Source organism: Python bivittatus, unplaced genomic scaffold (genome assembly GCF_059951505.1).
Source record: "Python bivittatus isolate LINGU-HERP-01145 unplaced genomic scaffold, Pbiv_v1 ctg000960_np1212, whole genome shotgun sequence".
NCBI classification, from domain to species: Eukaryota; Metazoa; Chordata; class Lepidosauria; order Squamata; family Pythonidae; genus Python; species Python bivittatus.
The window spans coordinates 13,450,183-13,470,029 of NW_028277124.1; positions in this window are offsets into that span (position 1 = coordinate 13,450,183).

The following is a 19,847-nucleotide window of genomic DNA, read 5'->3' on the forward strand; positions in this document are numbered from 1 at the left end:
ACTACCAAGAAAAATGTCTACAAATAGGCATATACAGATGCCTATCCGTAGACATGTGCATGCGTGTAATTTTGTGTGCACCATAACACACATATATACACACATATTAGCCTTCAGCAATCCCAACACCACTGTTTTTGAGTAGACTAGCTCTGTATTAAGAATTGGCTTCAAGGAGGAAAGGACCCCCAGGAGGTTGCTTTGATTTGCTTTGATGATACTTCTCTAGGCCTCCCAAGAAGACAGGGAAGAAAACAAATGAGGCCAGATCTAGAAATGCATCAGTCAGAGCAAGAATTTAGAGCTACCATGCTGCATTCATCCCCCCCCCCAACCTGCCATTTATTATGTTTTGTTTATTGAATTCATTTATTTGAAAGATTTCCAGGTTGCTTTAAGGGAAGACATGTTCCAAAAGCAAGTTAGAACAATAAAACTATAGTGCTATCAAATATAGGCAAAGATAAAAGAGCCTAGTTTGATACAGTCCACAAACCCCAGCAAGGAAAATGTCCTGCTGAGGCAACATTAAAAATCAAAACACAGAAACAAGTTACTGGGCTGGTTCAATAAAATCCACTCCAGGAAGAAGTAGAAAACATATAACGGCTTTCCTGGCCAGTTATAGTGGAAGGGCTGATGGATCCCCATGGCAACCCATTCCGAAAACTTTGAGATCACTGCAGAATCAAGGGCTGTGTGAAACACTGAATCAGAGCTTTGATTCAAAGGAGAGTTATCAAGCCATTCCCCCATATCAAGCCTGTACATCACATCAGGTGCTGTCAAATTGTTTTGGAGGGATTCAAAGGCATTTGGGTCATTCCTTAAGTAATTCAGGGGACTTCCTAGCTTTGCACTTTGCTTTCCAAAGGAGAAGGGGAGATGGGTTGGCGATGGGTTAAGCTCTTTAAGGTTGACATGAGGAGCTGGCCAATGAGGCATGCCAACAAGCCTGCCAACTCAGAAAAGAAGGCTGTCTGGAGAATTTTAGATTCTTCTAAAAAGATGTACTTTTCAAAACTGATATGTTTAAGTTGGAATAGGATGGTTCCTGTATTAGTTTAGCAGATATAACCTCTTCACTGTACAATGAGAAGACTCTCACCCTACAATTTCTGCCTTTAAAATGTGGAATTCTGAGTACTTGGCTGAAACGTTGCAGGGCTAAATGTGATCTTAAGACCATGCCATTCCTTCTATTTGCATTATCTTGTTCTAGAAGAGGAGGACAAAACGGGTGAGAATGTGCTGCTATAGGTGTTTTTATTGATGCCATTCAAGTCAAATCTTGAATGTCAGATTGAAATCAAATGTCATTGCTTTCAAGTCCTGAACAAAAAAATAATCTTGCTTGATTCAGCTTTCTTTATATAATAGTTTTCAAAGTCAGTTTTAAACAGCAGTGGGTCTGTCATTGGTATTAAGGTGGACTGCTATATTTGTACCCATTGAAGCTTCCAGACTATTGTCAAAGGCAGCCCCAGATAGCATACATTATTCTAATCCGGTATGAACTTCACAGGTCTTTGGATAATTGAGGCAAGGCCTTCAAACAATTTTAAGCTGATAAAAAGTCCTCCACAGCACTATAGCCACAGATTCTCCAGATAATAGCTGGACTCCAGATTGCATATGTAGGGGGATGCAGTTACAATTGATTGTAATCCTTCCTCCTGTTTCTGTGTGCATTCTGTTGGAAATAAATCTCATTTTATTCACTTAGGCCTATCCTCATGCATTCAAGAGTTCTTCTTCAGCTTCTCTGGGAAAAATAGATGAAAATGGGAGATAGAACAGAAATATCTTTGGCATCCTGATGATACTTCAGCTCTGGTCTCCATAAGATTTCTCCCATAAGGTTTCTCCCAATATTAAATTCACTTTGGATGGGAAAGTAGAATGTTGATCTAATAGTGATGGGATGGAGCAGAAGACTGCAGCATGATTTCTCCAGGCAGAGTCAGAATCTCCAGAAGAGCCACAACTCCTTCTTATATGACACTGTTTGGAAATGAAAGGCCATATGGGCAGTAGCATCCTTCTCACAACGTGTTTTGGAAAGCCGATTGCCCGTGAGCTCATGCACAAAAGCCAGCCAGTGCAAATGCTGGAGAAGGCAGACAGAACAAGCAAAGTGAAAGGATCCAGCCACTGTGCTTCACTCTTAGTAGCAACCCTTCAACAAAGTGAAGAACCCTCTTGATGATCTGCACAGTCCTCACCCTTAGGACAGTCAACCTGAGCAGGTTGTCCAAATCTTCATGGAACATCTAGTCCAACCCCAGTTTGAAGATGAAGAACTTGAAAGAGCAAACTCATCGACAGTTAGACTGAGCAGACACACCTGCTCTCTGGCTCCACTGTTCTCAATACCTTGAGGCTTAACGAGCCTGGCTGCATTAAATAGCATTTGGGGATGCATTCACTGGACCAGAATGGTGGTTAGATGATAGACTAGTATTGGGGAGACCCAGGTTCAAACTACCTTTAGCCATGGGAGGTCATGGGGTAACTTTGGGTCCGTCACATCATCTCAGCCTATAGAGAACCAGGAAATGACCTAGAGGGAAGTAGGCAAGAGCTCCTATACAGCAAACAGGGCTGAAACATTCCTTAAGTCCAGGGAAACAAGATCGTATTTGGAAGAGACTCAGGCAGTCTCCTCCCTGACTCTCTGCATAGCCCAACCTATCTCACAAGGTTGTTGGGGGAAGAAGAAATTGGAGAAGGGAATGCTTGAGTTGAAAGAGAGAATATTACTCTAACAAGTAAATCTTGGGGATTATTAAACTAGGCTGATATCCAAATATGACCAATAAGTAATTATGGAATCTGCATCCAGAAGATATGGAGATCAGCTTTACCACAATTTTGGTTTGTTTTTAATGATTAGAAAATTTCATGGTTGTCTATGGAAATAGTTTTGCTAAAAGAAAACAGATGGTATGCATACATCTGATTCACAAATTCTGGAAAGAAGATAAGGCCAATCTTCATACCCTACTGGTGAGCATACAAAAGCATCAAGGCTATTAGAAATGCCCTAATAGACTCTATGAGCACCTATTTGATCAAACAAGCCAATTCTTAATAGCTTTTGTGTAGTAAAAAGAAGTCAAAGCAGTTTTTGAAATAAGTCCAACTGAATTGTTTACTTAAAAATAAGTCCAACTGATTCTGAAAGTTAATATACAGTTAAAACCAGAGACTTTCCTTTTGGGACTGATGGATAAACACAAGCTCATGGACCTTTGTTTTTATATATGATAACTGCAGCTAGACTTTGAGCTAGCTCAAAGGTGGAAAGACTAGACACTACCCGCAAAGGGAGAACGGATGGTGAAGATGATGGAGTTAGCTGAGATGGCAAAACTGACAGCTTTGCTTAGAGAAAAAAAACATTGACTAACTTTAATGCAAATTGGAAGCCCCTTTTGGACTTTTTGCAGGAGACAGAAAAAAATGAAATTATGATATATGGATTTGATGATTAGTTAAAATAATAGGTTACACAAAATATGTATGTTAAGAAGTAGTTTTAGAGTAAGGGGTTATTATATGATTTATCTATATCTGCTGAATAAGAAGTCAGAAGTAATTTTTTTTTTTGTAATTTTTCCTTCCTTTCCTTCCTTTTTTTTACTTTCCATCACTTTGGTATTCTTTCTTTATTTCTAACTCTCTTGTTCTCTACCTCTCTCTTTGATTATTGGTTCTTGTTTGCTTTTATCTTTATGCTTTTTGTAACTTAATAAAGTTTTTATTAAAAAAAATAAGTCCAACTGAATTAACAGGGACATTCTCTAGTGAACATTGTGTAAAGGGTGGTAGTTTTAGTGTACTTGCTTTATATTACCTTATATTTCCATTAAATATAAATATAAATTTTTCCATTGAAGAAATATTCCCTTTGCCAAAAAACAAACAAAAAAATGAACCATAAAAAAATTGCATATTTTTTTCTCACTAATATCTAACTATTCTGTTGGTGGCAAGATTGAAACTAATCCATTCTGCATGGACTGCTAAGGTGATGTCTCCATACTAATAAATAAAGGCAGTTAGATTCCTTCCATAAAGATGTTATCTGATTTATGACAAGATCTACTGTGATGAAAACAAGGTACCACCTTCTCCCTGACTGTTGCAAACAGGTGCAGAGGAATAAGCCAACCAGTGGTTGTGTTACAGCATGTGATAGGTTATCTGGCATGGATGTAGTTTTCTCTTTCCTCCATTGCTTTCCTGCCACCCTTTCTTCCCAACCATCACATGTTGCTTCAGTTCATGTTTTAGAAAACCAGACCAAACCCTCACATTCATTTAGCTTACTTACAAAGAATACTTCAGCTGGACGCAGTTCTTTCAACATAATGCGTTTCCAATGTTGTAAACTAGGATGTTAATGGGAATCCAGATTGTGGAATTTACTATGGCTTATTGGCCAACAGAGGGGGCTAGGCTAGGATCCAAAGAGTTACTTAGGCTGACCCAAGACTCTGGGCATGCCTGCTGTGATCTTTTACTTCTTTTTATTTGAGCAACTGATTCCTATACTATCTCACAGCCAGGTTTTGAAAGTCTTCCCAGGAGGGAACTAGAGGGAACATGCTAGTCTACTCTCCACAGGTTACTAGTGCTTGGAGACACTTCACCAGCCTAACTAACTCCATGGAGTTTAGTAATTTTTTCAAGAGCACACAAAGAATCCAAGGAAGAGACACAACTTGAATCCAAGTGTGCAACACTCATAATCAACTTTAGTATTTAACACTGATCGTCCTAACTCATTTCTTTTCTATCATAAAAAGGGGCGAATCAATCAATAAGTAAATAAATAAGACAAATGGTTATTTCCATTACATCATTCTGCATTGCTTTCCACAAATATATGCAATTTTGAATTGCTTCCAGAAGAGGAAGAAAAAAGTGCATATACAAAACCATGAACTCATCTGTTTTCTCTCTGTGTGCTTGTGATCTAGAAGCCAGCAATACATGGCACAGAAGGAAAGATAGAAGAAAATTATAAATAAATGAATGGTGACAGAATATTAGAAATCCATATTGTCAATAACAACTGACGTTTGCTAATGGTTTGAAGTTCAGAATATTTGCTTTCTGAGAACTAAGCTAGCTACTCAGATTTTTTCTCTATTTTTATGTCCAGTGAGACTATTACTAACCATTTAAACACTAGAAATGCTTTAGAAATTTAAACTTTTTCAATATGTGATTTCATGTGGCCCAGGAAATATTTAGTATGAGACGTTTAGATGCTGAAACTTTGTTTAAGGCTTGATGTACCTTTAAATATACTGTTTCACAGGATATTATCAGAAGTTATGGTTTAAATTCTAGACTGCCTTATATCAATGTTCCTCTTTTTTGGTCTTTATTAAGTTCTTCCTGAAGTCATATATCTCATCAAGTGCTGTGGTTTACCTGGATAACAGTTGGGGCTCAGTCCAGTCAAAGTTTAACACTAAATCTCATTGATGAAGAAAGATAAGCACATGCTTCTCTCCCATTGAATCCCATGGGTCCCAATGTTTTGGCTGGATCATGTCCTCAGTCCAAGGGGGAGAGAATCCTATGGGAAACAAGAGAAACAATTTTATGATGGAAAAGCCACCAAATTTAGTTAAACAGGAAGGAAGGAAGGAAGGAAGGAAGGAAGGAAGGAAGGAAGGAAGGAAGGAAGGAAGGAAGGAAGGAAGGAAGGAAGGAAGGAAGGAAGGAAGGAAGGAAGGAAGGAAGATTGTCTATGACTGAACTTGGTAAATTTTATCTTCCTTTTCTTCTAATATGAGAGAAAATTATACAATGTCCCTTCGTTTTGAATATGTCAGGGGAACAAAAATATTTGGTTATAGTCCATATAGGGCTTCCCTTGAAAAATGTCTGAACTTAAGTTCCTAACTGGTGAACTTACTAAAGTTTAAATATGGGGCATGACATAAACAAACAAACAAACAAACAAACAAACAAACCTTCCAATTATCTAGTAGTAATCCTTTTGATCTACTTCTCTTTTCATCCTCTGTCGTCTCAATAACAGAGGATCTTTTCAAAGTAGGTGGGAAAAGATTGAAGGCATCTTCTTTTCTGCCTGTGGAGGGTGAAGTTTGCAATACCCAACAATTTATTGTGTTCTCCCAAGGCTATTAAGAAACAAGACAAGAAAAACTGATGTTTCATATAATCAAAGATTCTCAACAACAAAGAAAGGAAATTAATACTTGTTCCAATGTGTAGAACTAATGAGTAGACTTACAGTATATCTCACCCCATGTAACCTAGATGTGGCTGAGTTGAACTCAACTCTAGGTGACACATAGGCACATTTTTACTATTTCAACCTGCATCCAGCAGTAACATATAGCTCTTTGTGGGACATACTAGTAATCTCCCTGATCTCACTTCATCAGCCTCCTCTATTGCCTTCCCCTTCTTCTACTTCTGTCACTCTTGTCAAGCATAATCAGTTTTCCTAATGCATCATTGACTTGAGTTTTTGCTTGCTGATCTTTGTCTCAAGGAAGCAATCATCTTTATCTGGCCCCTGACTGACTGATCTGTTCTTTCTGCAGGCCCTGGTACTCTTGGTAAGTGTCTGCAAATCCATCTTTTGAAAGCGTCTCTCTAGTTTCTCTCCCTCTTTCTCAGGCTTCAGCTGCACATTGCCTCTGGAAAGAAAGGCCACTGCTTTAATTATTCCTGACTTTGTTGCCACTGAAATGTCCTTTCCTTCACAATCTTGTCTTAATTTGTCTGTATGATTAATCTCTACTTAAGCTCTTCTTTATCTCCACCTCTATTCTTAAACATAAGAAAACAGTCTACCACCTTCACCACCACTGTAAATTCTCTAAATGTTCAGATTTTTCACTTTCCATTTTTACTTTCAGAATAACCTCTTCTCAGTTTTCTTTCAGCTAACAAGTGTCATCACCTCCATATCTGTGTTTCATCCTCTAATTTTGATCCCAGCTGCCATTTTTCCAATCCTGACATTCTTATAATCTATTTCCTGTGTATGTTAAATAGGTCTGGGGACAATATGCATTCTTATCTCACTTTCTTCCCTATTCTGAGCAATTCTGTTTCTCCAGATTCAGTTCTTACTATAGCTTTTGGCTCATTATGATGATTCATTAGAAAAATAATCAAATATTCTGGCACAATCATTAGCCTTAATATATTACATCTCTCTTCTTTGCTACAGATATACTGTATACCCCAATCTTTTCCAATCTTTGAATTCCACAGTCTTGCTCCATACTTCTACATACATTGGCTTGGGTTAAAGAAATTGAATCTCCCAACAAAATGAATGAGACAAATCTTGAATTATTATAATAATTATGTGCTCATATAATAGGAGAAATAACATTTTGTTTTTCTCTTAGAACACAAATGTCTTTCTGGAACAAATCACTTGTTTGTGAGTCATTCTCAGTGGAACTCTTCTGCTGCATCGCCAAGCAAAACATCTTCATAGCATTTCTGTGTTAAATGCTGATTTATGAAGTTGGAAAAAAATAGATGGATTACATTAGAATATTAATATATGTATTTGTTTTTCAAAGTATCAAGAATATATGCAGTTGGCATGCATAGATCTGATGCTGGGAACCAACAAATGGAAAGTGAGAAACATGAGAAAATTATGTCTCCATCACTGTTCCTTTTTTTCACCTTATTGATGGTTAACTTGTGCATCTATGTAACTTCTTCACGCGATACAGCTTCTTGATCTTTCAGAATTCTCATAGATTGGAAGTCTACCTGGTTACAAAAGATTTCTAACTGCATAATTCATCCTCAATGTATGAAGGATGACAAGAGGCTAGCAGGGCAGGATAATCATGCTTACTTTTGCCCCAATTCTTGAATGAAGATAGGGCTATTGTGTTTGAGATGCTCCTCACAAGAAAAGTACAATGTTGCTGTAAAAGATTAAACATGCAACTTTTTGAAAAAGAGAAGCACAGGTCATAGATATGCAGGCAGTGATAGTGTTACGCTGCAGGGTTCACTTTGCTTGAATTTGCTTCATTTGCAAAGAATAAGGAGGATCAATTAAAGAATCTAAAGAAAGAATGGAAATAAGCGGTCCTATGAATTTCTTTTGGATCCTTTCCCCCCCCCCCCGTTACATCAAAAGAGCCTTCATGGTTTCACTCACAGCTGCATGGGGGGTTCTATCTTCCCATTATTCTGCCAAGGATGATCATGTGACCATCACTGATGTACAGTCAGATGATACTGTCTGAAAAAAGAAAGAGAAACGTGGAATTTCTACACTATTCTGAGCAAACCAGTACAGGGACTTATTGAAATCAAAGAAACCAAGGAAGAAAAATGGGGAGTAGGAGTGGTGGAACTAGCATCCACCACCAACATGAACTTCCCTTTTCAACTTTTAGAAACCCACTCCATGTGAATGAGTTTACACAGCAACTTTTTAGGTAAAAAGAGGTGAGACACCTATTGATAACTTTCCAAGTGTCCTTTTATGCCCTGGGAAACAGGCAGAGAGAGAGGGGGGAAATATGCTATATCACAGGGAGAAAAAAAGAATCAGAGAACAGGATTTAGTGTACTTTGAGTTGAAACTTCAGCCAGCATCAGCTCAGCCAGCAGCATACTCCTAGACCCATATTAAATACCAACAAAGCTTTCAAGCTGAGTTTGGCTCCAGCTAACTTCACGAACTTCACAAACAGAAGGGGTAGAAATAGATGCAGTAACAGACTTCATTTATTTGGGCCCCAAGATCACCGCAGACAGAGACTGCAACCATGAAATTAAAAGACTCTTGCTCCTTGGGAGGAAAGCTATGGCAAACCTAGACAGCACATCAAAAAGCAGAGACATCACCTTGCTGACAAAGATCTGCATAATCAAAGCTATGGTTTTTCCAGTAGTAATGTATGGCTGTGAGAGCTGGACCATAAAGAAGGCTGAGTGCTGAAGAATTGATGCCTTTGAACTGTGGTGCTGGAGAAGACTCTTAAGAGTCCCCTGGACTGCTAGGAGGTCAAAGCAGTCAATCTTAAAGGAAATCTTAAGAGTCCCCTGACTGCTCATTGGAAGGATTGATACTGAAGCTCAAGCTCAGATACTTTGGTCACCTAATGTGAAGAAAGGACTCTTTGGAAAAGACCCTGATGCTGGGAAAGATTGAAGGCAAAAGGAGAAGGGGACAGCAGAGGATGAGATGGTTAGATAGCATCACTGAAGCAATGAGCATGAAACTGAGCAAACTCAGGAAGGCAGTGAAGGACAGGAAGGCCTGGCACAATATGGTTCATGGGGTCACGAAGAGTCAGACATGAGTTAACGACTGAACAAGAACAAAATCCATGAACATGAAGTCTTACAGTTTTCATGGCAGTAGTATGGATATGATTTGCCATTGTCTTCTTCTCAGATGTATTCTCAGCTTTCTTGTCTAGCCTAGAGAGATGAGATTTCCAACCAAAGTTCTCCTGTCTTGGACCATTCCAAGATCTGAAGTGTGCATTCATAAGGAATATAAACTGGTACAATGTGGTTTGTTTTCTGTATCCCCTGGTTACCAGCCTTTTCACTGATATTCAAGCAGGTAATGAAATGCAGTTACATTCACTTATAATATAGCACCATAGTACAGCTGAAATATTATGACCTATATTATTATCCACGTAAATGAAAGAATGTCACTTATTTGCTTTAATGACATCTCCTGTTTTTAAATTCCTTCATCTCCTGGTCAGGCCGTTGTTAGGATACAGGAGCTGATGGAAATTGAGTTAAATTTATAAGGCTTAGATTCTCACACTTTTCAATCACCTAGAAATAGTTTAGTACATACTAGGTTACTCCTTCACAGCCCAACACAATTATCACTCTTGTTGGAAACCACAAAACTGTAGAGCTAAAAACAAAAGGAAACCATATGTGTTTATTTGTGAAGTTTGCTTTGAAATTAACCCAAATTTTGTTTTTGCAAATCTGATGATATTTGTTTTTTTTCCCCCCCAAACTGGCAACACTTTCACAAATTTGTTTGGGAATTAATAGAATGGCATATGCTTCTGTCAGAGCCACATCAACAAAACTGTATTTATACTGCACATGATGTTTTCCTGACATGCCACAGCTGACTTTTGCCTGAACTTGCAGCCTCAAGTGAATATAATGCAAACATGAATCAGTATGCTTCCTAATGATTTCCAACTTGAAACTCTTTTTTTTTGGCAGAGTGAAAAACCTTCTCTTCCTTTGGGCAGAACTTTAAATGCATACATGCACACACACACACACACACACACGCATGGAAAATTTGAAAAAGAGAGAGAGGGAGAGGGTGAGAGAGAGATTGTGGGTAACCAACCTGTAATTCAAACCATCTCTGATAGTTAAAAAAATATCTGTTAATTTTTTCCAAAATATTCATTTGGAAATTTGTTTGCTGATGACTCACACACAAAAAATGTGATCTGTTCAGTAGGATGCCATAAAGTTTAGTGTTGAAATCAATGGAGTTTAGTTTAGTTTAGTTTAGTTTAGTTTAGTTTAGTTTAGTTTAGTTTAGTTTAGACCTGATCATTTATTTAGGCAAGCAACAATACAGATCTTTATAACAGGTGATCATTTGTTGCTTACCCATTGCATTGCAATTATGCTACTTGTAGTTAATTTACGTGACTACTTTCCAGACTTTATGAGGCTGGGGACCTTCTGTGACCTCCAGGACATGTAAAAGTTCAGGCAATGTGCGATAAGTTATGCTGTTAAATGACAGAACTTGGAACCATGTCATAAATCTGGTGGTGGGCAGACAACAATAGGCCGAAGACCTAGTGATAGTCTTGTACTCTGGAAGACTGAGGTAATTGAAAAGGTCTACGCCCTAAATTTTCCATGTCCCCAAATTTTAAGACCAAAGACCAGATAAGATTCCCTTTATATTTTAGATTCCTCCTCCCCACTCATGCCCAGCCCAATACTTTGAGGTACCCTGGTGATTCTGTGGCTATCTTCTATAGCAAAAGTCTATTTATGGAATTAAAAGGGGAAAAATTATCAGAGAATGCAAAGATGGACATTGGAGAAAAGCAGACTTCTCTCCTTCCCTCTGAGATTTAAGATGTTTGCCACAAATCCTGAGAAGGAAGAACAAAATTGAAATAGAAGAATTGAACCATGAAACAATCAAAATCCAAAATTTGTATTTTTCCATAGTATTAGTACAATCTCTTTTCCAAATCATGATCACCGGAGTGTACTATGAACATCTTAAATACAAGGTGTACTATGAACTTAAATACAAAGTGTACTACAAACTTCTTAAATACAAACCAGGAGAGCCTCATATATACTTTCATATACTGCAAGAAAAAAGAAAAACACAGACACATATACATTTTCATGCTGAATAATAAAAGAAACATTTGATGAAATGAATTTTATTCCCCCCAAAACCCATGCCATAATTAATCTATGCTGCCACAAGACTCCTGATTCTTCTCAATTTTGCTTGTCATCTCCATGTGTTGCTATAAATATCATGAATTCTATGCCATCCAAAGAGACCTACAGAAAGGCTCTCCTCAGTGGAAGATACAGTCCACATGGCCTTTGGATTTCAGAAAACTTTATGTTCAGAGGTTGAACACAATATCCATGAGAAATCAGTCATTTCTGGCCTGAGAATTAGTGTCTGGAAAACAGAAAATTCAGAACCTGTTTGACACCTAAGAATTTGACTGAGAATCTGCCACGTGCAGAAGATAGTTTCATTGTGTTACTAAGTAAACTAAATGTAAGATGGAAAGATGACTGGAAATAAGTGTGGTAGAACTGAGATGGAAGGGTTCAAGTCTGAAGTGACACCGGATCTCCATAATCGTCACAAACACAAGGCCCTTTCATATCACACTGTTTATTCTTCCTTCAAAAGTGCTTGACAACCAGCTCAATGGTGATAAACAAGAGGCAAAGATTCTTATTTAATCACTATTCTGCCCAAGCTACCATAGGACCTAGAGTAATAAAAACCTCTTTACTCCACTCCATGCAAAAGAAAAATAAATTGTTTTGTTTTATTTTATATGGCTGCCCATCTTGCTACAGTAACTGGGCAACTAACCGTAAATAAAACTCAAAGCAGTAACAATCCAAAACAATTAAAAACAATTTAGATCAAATAATTAAAATAGAAACAGAATAAATAAAAATGGTCAATATTCAATGCACCAGAGGCCACCTCCCTGCTCATCCTCACTTTTTGGAGCACCGGCAGCAGGAGAAGCAAGCTACTGTAAGTGAAAAGAGTCATTGTAGGTGGGCCTCCTCCCTTACATTTCAAAAGGGGAAGGGGAGAGGGTGGTGGATGAGAGAGGCACATGTAATTGGGGAGTAAGAGAGATCAAATTCAGAACCAACCTGAGCTAGCATAGGGGGAACATGTCATTTATTTGTTTGTTTGTTTGTTTGTTTGTTTATTTGAAGGTATTAAAGCTGCCCATTCCCATCCACTCTGGGTGGCATATGAAAATAATAAAAACAGTTAAAAACATGCCATACCACAGGCAGACCAGACTAAAGCAATCGTAACAACAACAAACCAGAACAGGGCCCCCAGAAACACAAGAACCCCAGGCCTGGGACCAAAGCCAGGTTTAAGGGCTTTTTGGAAACCCAGGAAAGAGGTTGCTGTCCATATCTCTGGGGGGATGCTGTTCCAGAGGGTGGCAGTCATGAGAGAGAAGGCACACTTCCTCGGTCCTGTAAGATGACAACATTTAATAGAAGGGACCTGGAGCACATCTACTCTCCTAGAATGTACTGGGCAGGCAGAAACTGTAAACTGCTTCTAATTTTTAAAGGACATGTCCAGACTGTCAAGCTAAACTTATCATTTAGTGACCATTTGACACTAAAGACAAGGATTCTCTTTCTCAGCCTCAGCAGATTGGCAGATGAATCTTTCTTCAATACTGGCCATAGGACAGTGAATTGGGCGGGGGTGAAATCCTTGTTCAATACTGGCAATAGGACAGGTCACATAATATATGCAAGGCTGTTCACGTTCATAAGTGATTTGATCATCTCTTCTCCTAGTGCACTGACAGCACACTGTGTGAGATAGTCAGGTCTCCATTACAGCAGCCATTTTTTAATAATCCTCCTACCTCCTACAAAGGAAGTTGGAAGGCTATCACTTCCTGCTCCACTTCCCTTTTTCTTTTATTTTTCAAGCCAGAGGGGATTTTTTTAAAAAAAATCAAGGTAATGTAGTCATGATGTTGGGTTGATACCATCTTATCCTTCTTTCACCCATTTCTGGTGGCTTTTCATCTATCCTCCATGTGACTATATAGTAAAAACCGAAACAGACATGGAAATGGAGTGCCTAGAGCAGCCCCATTTTTGCAAAGCCTCTCTAGGCTTTGAATCTGGAGATAGATAAGCGATAATTAATTCACGAGCAGCAACTTTCATGATTTAAATGACTCGAGGGGATACTTCAACCCCATGTAAGATACTTCAACCCATCTGCTTAGAGCTAAATCTGATTCCCTTGAGTTAGGTCACCAGGTCAAATTATAAACACAGTAGCTTATCTCATTAACCCAAGTAAGCCTATCATGGAATCATATCATTGTCTGTTCACCAATGCATCACTGTTGCCACCATCTGCCTAACAATACAGCCATCTTTCTCAGTTCTGTTTTTTAGAAGGGGAAAGGGATATAGGATGAGTAATTTATATATAAAAATAAAATTATGCATTACCCTAATCTGGTCCATTAACAGAAACACTGACTTTTGGGGTTCATTTGTTTCCATTCCTATCAAGCACTTAATAGTCTTCAGGGGCTGAGTTTGCTATGAAATTTATATTTTAATTACATAAAAAACAGCCTGATTTGCTTATGATTATCTCTATAATTTTGCTTATATGTTGTGTCTGAACAGACTCTTTACCTCCTGCCAAAACACCTCACTTTATAGATAATTTACTTAATGCAATTTGCATATTTTTCAGCAGATGCGAATCAGCCAACTATGCATTATTCATATACATATGCATATTATTATCTATTATGAAAAATATTGTTCTCAGATAGATCCTTTGTTGATCCACTGGGTGCCACATCGATTTACAAAACATTAATCGTTCTGGAAAAATGTGGCATTCTTTGTAGTAAATGAAAGCATTTTTCATTTTATTGCAACTTGGAAAAAGGCTGTTCTGTTTATTCTTTATAAACAGCCCTGGCCAAAGTAATTTGAGCAAAATAAACAATAAAAATTGGCAGTTTGGCCAGCCAATAGGTAGACAGGTATATTGGACAGACAGATGATAGATAGATAGATAGATAGATAGATAGATAGATAGATAGATAGATAGATAGATAGATAGATAGATAGATAGATAGATAGATAGACAGACAGACAGACAGACAGACAGACAGACAGACAGATGATAGAATAAGCTGAAGTAACAATTGACGATTCTGAAAATAAATGGGGAAGAGATAAAAAATGTTTCCAGTTTGGCCAACAAAGCCCCAAAGTGCTTGCTTTCAGCCAACATTAAGATCCAGTCACACAGAGGATAGTGTGTGTAGGTTCCATACTTCATATCTGGTTTTGCTTGAGATTTACTAGTTCTGACATTACCTTCTTATATTGTGCTGGTGTTTTATAGGATGCCTTTCATGAGAGAATTAAGTTCTGAATGTAGCAAGAAAGATGTTCTATGCCCTGTGCTTGCTATTGGGAACCCCCCCCCCCAAAAGTAGATATGCTTCAAAATCTAATTAATAACCACTTGGATGCTTTTTGTACCACAGCACCCTTTGAGAGACCTGTGAAATCTACAGATTCCCTAAAAAGGTCTTTAAATGCATTAAATAAAATACATAGGTCTAGACTGTATTATAAAATAAAGATGCAGTTATCAAAATGTATGTGCTTTTTTATTAATCCATTAATAAACAACAAGAAAATACCCTTTTTAGGGTGTGATAATTTTATCAGAATTTCTCAAATCTGGCAAGATTTAAGATGTATGGACTGCAACTTCCAGAATTCCCCAGCCAGCCATGCCACTGTTTTACACTGTGAAATTTTAGTGAAGTTTGCAAACATTTTTGGAGTTATTACTTTGTTGTCTGCAGACATTATTGAATGAAAAACTAAAATTTAGTTAGAGGTGACTGAAAAGTTTTAATTTTTTTCCCCAGGCAAGTTCACACACTCTCTAAAATCTATCTATGGTCTTCCAAGAGGTTAAGGGACCCCAGGTTAAGAATCGCAACACTAGAGCTTTCCAAATCCTCTTTCCCATTGCGACTCTTTTGGCCCTCAAAGCTGCTCCTGGAAGGATCTAAAACTGAGAAGGTAAATCAATGGACTCACTACTCCCACTTGACCCCAAGGTGAAATAGCCTCTGCTCCAAGCCATAGAATATTTTGTTCTCTGGCAGGGTTATAATAATATATATAATACTAATATTGATCATGCAAAACCACCCAACAATAAGTATCCAGAATTAAATGGCACAATCATTCACATATTATTGACTCGGGAACATTTATAATTCCTTAGTGTTCATCAAACTGGCTTAATGAAAGAACTTCAGATAAGTATGTACTGCTGTATAAATTTTTGAAGCAAACCTCATCACACTAAATGGTTTACATATTTACCCAAATTATGAAACTGCCTCAGCCTGGGGGCTACCCCAGGAACATGCCACATTATGTTAATTCAACCAATGCAAATTTTAAGATCCTTGCATTTTAAGATGGGAGAACATGGAAAGGGAACCAGAAATAGAAACTCTTATTTGGAGAAATGGAATGAGAAAGAGATAGATGATGAGTTGAATATTGCTCCCTCATATGTCCTTTAGGCTTTCATATGTCCCAGCTCCTCTTTTATACATGATTGAAAATTGAGGGTGATAAAATGTCCACCACCATGTCTAACTGGGCCCCTCACTCATTTGTAAAGCTGTGATATGTTTCTTCTCTTCCTCCCTCGATCTCATCACACAGAGAAGTGGAAAGGTGGAGAGTCCAGCTTGATTTTCTTTTTCTCTCTGACATCCTCCTTTTCTATGAAGGTGGTCCAAGTTCAGATAACTTCGGGTGTTTAGGATTCTAGGGCTTTTTGTGCATGTGAATGTTATTTGATTCTCCTGGCCCAAACTCTTCCCCCATCTGTTATCCATACAACTAACAAAACCTTCCTTTGAGCAGCAACTGAGGATTATTATTATTTTAGTTTACTTTACTTTCATACCCCTCTTTCTCTCAAAGAAACCCAGGCTGGTGCATCAAATGAAATGAATGTCAGCTCTTATCGTTCTGCAAATAAAGTTTTCAGAGAGTCAGAGAGAGTATACATTAATTAAATACCAGCATATGTTGAGCATTGTATAAACTTGAAGTGCAAAAGAGTTTATAGGAATTATTGTTCTATTTCCTGGTTCCCCATAGAATCTCTATCCAAATATCCCTTCAGTTTGCTTTGCTATTTAGGGTAGTTTCACACTTCATAAAGGAGCCTATGTTTAATCCATTGCTCACTATTACTCTTCAGATTTGGAGACCTTCAAGGCATATCTCCATATCTCCACACCTCTCTTTTCTAGATCATGTGGGTGGTTTTCTAAGATCTTGAACGTGGAACCATTGTAGACTTTTCAAATCATAATTTAATTTCAAAGTCAAATCAGATTCAGATATTTTTATATGGCCTTTGACCAGTCTTTACAGTAGAAAAAAGAGAAATAGTTTAATACAACAATTCATTATCAGGGAAAAAAGAAAACAGACAATAAAATGACATATCTAATTAAACGTTTTGCCCAATTGTATGACTTTGGCCACCTGGTGTGTGAGTGTAGAGTTAGCACCCCTTAAAAAGTAATAAAACATAATATTTACCAGTATGACTCTCAAATTTAGAGATGATTGGGGAGATCAGAGCACATCTTGGGGCATCGTAAAAAGGACACTGTATGAAGACATGGGCAAGACTTTCTACCTCCCTGGATCCACAAGGGCAACGTCTCTGTAAATAAGAAGTCCCATGAAATCTCCCCACCAGCAGTGCTGAAGGAAGGGCATCAAAGTGGGCTCTGGAAAAGGCCCTTCTTTATTTGCTTAGGGTTAGATTGTGTACATACCCTGCAGTAGAGGGCTTTTGGTTATCTAACATTTAGCAATAGAATTCAGGAGCACTGGTAATATCATTTTGGTGATCAGTATCCCTAATTCTTTCTTTTACTATTGATTTGGCCTTCTCAAGGGTAACTTGGCCTAAACATTCAGCAGAGAGGTCAGGACTGCAAAGTGCTTCTGTACAGGTTCGGTGCCAATGAGATTGGTAGCTGTCTGACAACAGCAGAGGCATCAGGCCTGTAGGGTCAAACATGATTCTGAGTCCTGAGATTAGAATTAGATTAGGTCCAGGTCTGGGCCCTAATACTTGGCATGTTAGCTTCAAGCCTTAGGGGTGCATTTTGGGGTACCGAACAAAGTCCTAAGGAAATTTGATTGAATGGCTTCATAAGTCCTTAGGTTTGTATATGGGCCAAGTTATATCCCATATAATAGTTGGGCAACTGTTTTAGCCGATAAACATTTTGATTGCTGCTGGAATGTAAGTTGCCCCCTGTTGACTATACAGTAAAATTTAGATATTGCTTGGGTGCTCTTTTGGGCAGTAGAAGTGGCATAATTTACCTGGCTTTTAATTTCCTAGAGGCCTGAAATACTATGTCCAAGTATTTAAAAGATTTGACCTGCTCTAATTCATGGGAATCAATGGTCCACTTGTGCTTTTGTCTTTTGTTAGAAAAAAAACTAAAACCTTAAATTTATCATAATTGATTATTAATTGTTCTTCATTGCAATAGGATGCCAGGGCTCTTAGGGCCACTTCATGACTAAGAAGACAAGGAGAGAAAAACTGCATCTTCAGCATAGAGTAGAATTGGGAGATGTCTATTGGCTAACTTAAGTGCATGGATATCAACTCTCTGAAGGAGAGAGTTTTAATCAAAAAGTTGATATATATTGTATGTTTAAAAGCAATGGTGCTAAAATGCATCCTTGTTTCACCCCCTTGACAACCTGAATAAAGTCAGAAAGGTCCCGCCCCAGTTACATCTTACTCCAAGGCTGGTTTTATCATATAGTTTATGAATTAGGAGCAAGAGTATTTTGCCTGTAGAAGATTTGCTCAGAATGTCCCAGAATCTTACCCCTGAGATATTATCAAAAGTTACCTTGAAATCAATAAAGGCTGCATACAGATTCAAGTCAGAGTGGTTTGTACATTTGTCTGTTAGATGTTGAAGCACTAGGCAATGGTCTATAGTAGACTGTCCCGGTTAAAACCCTGTTTGCTCAGGGTCGATTATTCCATCATCTATTACCCAGGTTTGGAGTTGATGAATAGGTACTTGGCATATACTTTGCTAATGATGTTCAATAGGCTAATTGGCCTATAATTAGCTTGATCATACCTATCGCCCTTTTTATGAAAGGGAATTATAGCTTCCCCCCAGTCCTCTGGAATCTTAGCTGTGTGGTTAATGTATGAAAATAAAGAGGGCAATACAGGGCCCACCAATTTGAATTGATAAATCCTAATTTGATTCAATGTAACAAACCTTTATCACTAGAAGTTCTACAAATCATACTTGGAAATTCATCCCCACTTGGATTCAAAAATGGCAAATGTTCCTATAATACTTGATTGCTAAACAGGAAGCCACATAACCTCTTACTAAATCTGAGAATTATCTGTAAGCCTCAGTCCCTGCTAAAAATAGCAATTCCACACCCTATGGATTATTTCTAAATAACCACTATAGTTGGAAGCCAACTTTAGGTTTTTTACCAAGTCACAGTGGAATGGAATGTAGAACAAATAATCAATTAAAACCATGTCCATGCAAGTTTATGAATCCACACTGAAAACAATCTACCCCAGCTTCTAACTTCTGCCAGATTAAACTGTTTGCTTCTCTTGATTAAATCATGGTAACAGGACTCTTTGTCCTAGGGTACTTTGTCCTAGGGTACTACTAGTTTGGTCTGAAATTATGAGCTGAAATCTTAAATCTTGTTATTGTAGAAGATTTCTAGTTCACCAAAAAGGCTAAATATGTTAATTAGTCTGTTTTTAGGTGCATTGTAAATCAAACATTTTGGAAAGAATCTACTAATTTCTCATGGGAAAGTGGACAGCAAGGATGTGGAGTTCATCTGTTTCTGAATAATGAACTCATTGTATTAGGAATTCATGAAGTTCAGGCTATGATGATACATTTCTCAATATTTAGTCTCCATTTATTACTTTTCCCTATATCAGACAGCTAGTAATCCCCTTTGCAGATAACATTTTGGACAAATGCCTTCTAGGTTGCCATTTCATATATATGTTATTTTATACTGTTTTATTATTATTTTTTTGTAGTCTTTACCGTTTTCTTCCAATATAATGTTTAATAAACAGTTAAAAAAAAAACAAGCAAACAATTGGGCTTGAGGTGTTAGAGAAATAATGCAAGTAAAATGTCAACAGAGATAGGCTTGATTGTTGGTGATGATGTTCATATTCATTATATCAGTAGCAGACAGTATCCAGTAGAATAAGTGGCCAAAGATTGGGATCAAACAGAAGTGGGGGCTACTGTGGGTGGAAATCAACTACCTATCCATTTTTTCCTGTCCTTAACATCTAATTTGATATTTCTCCTCTCCACAAGCAGAAAAGGAAAAAAACACTGCAGCATTTGGCCCATCCACTCTAATTATAG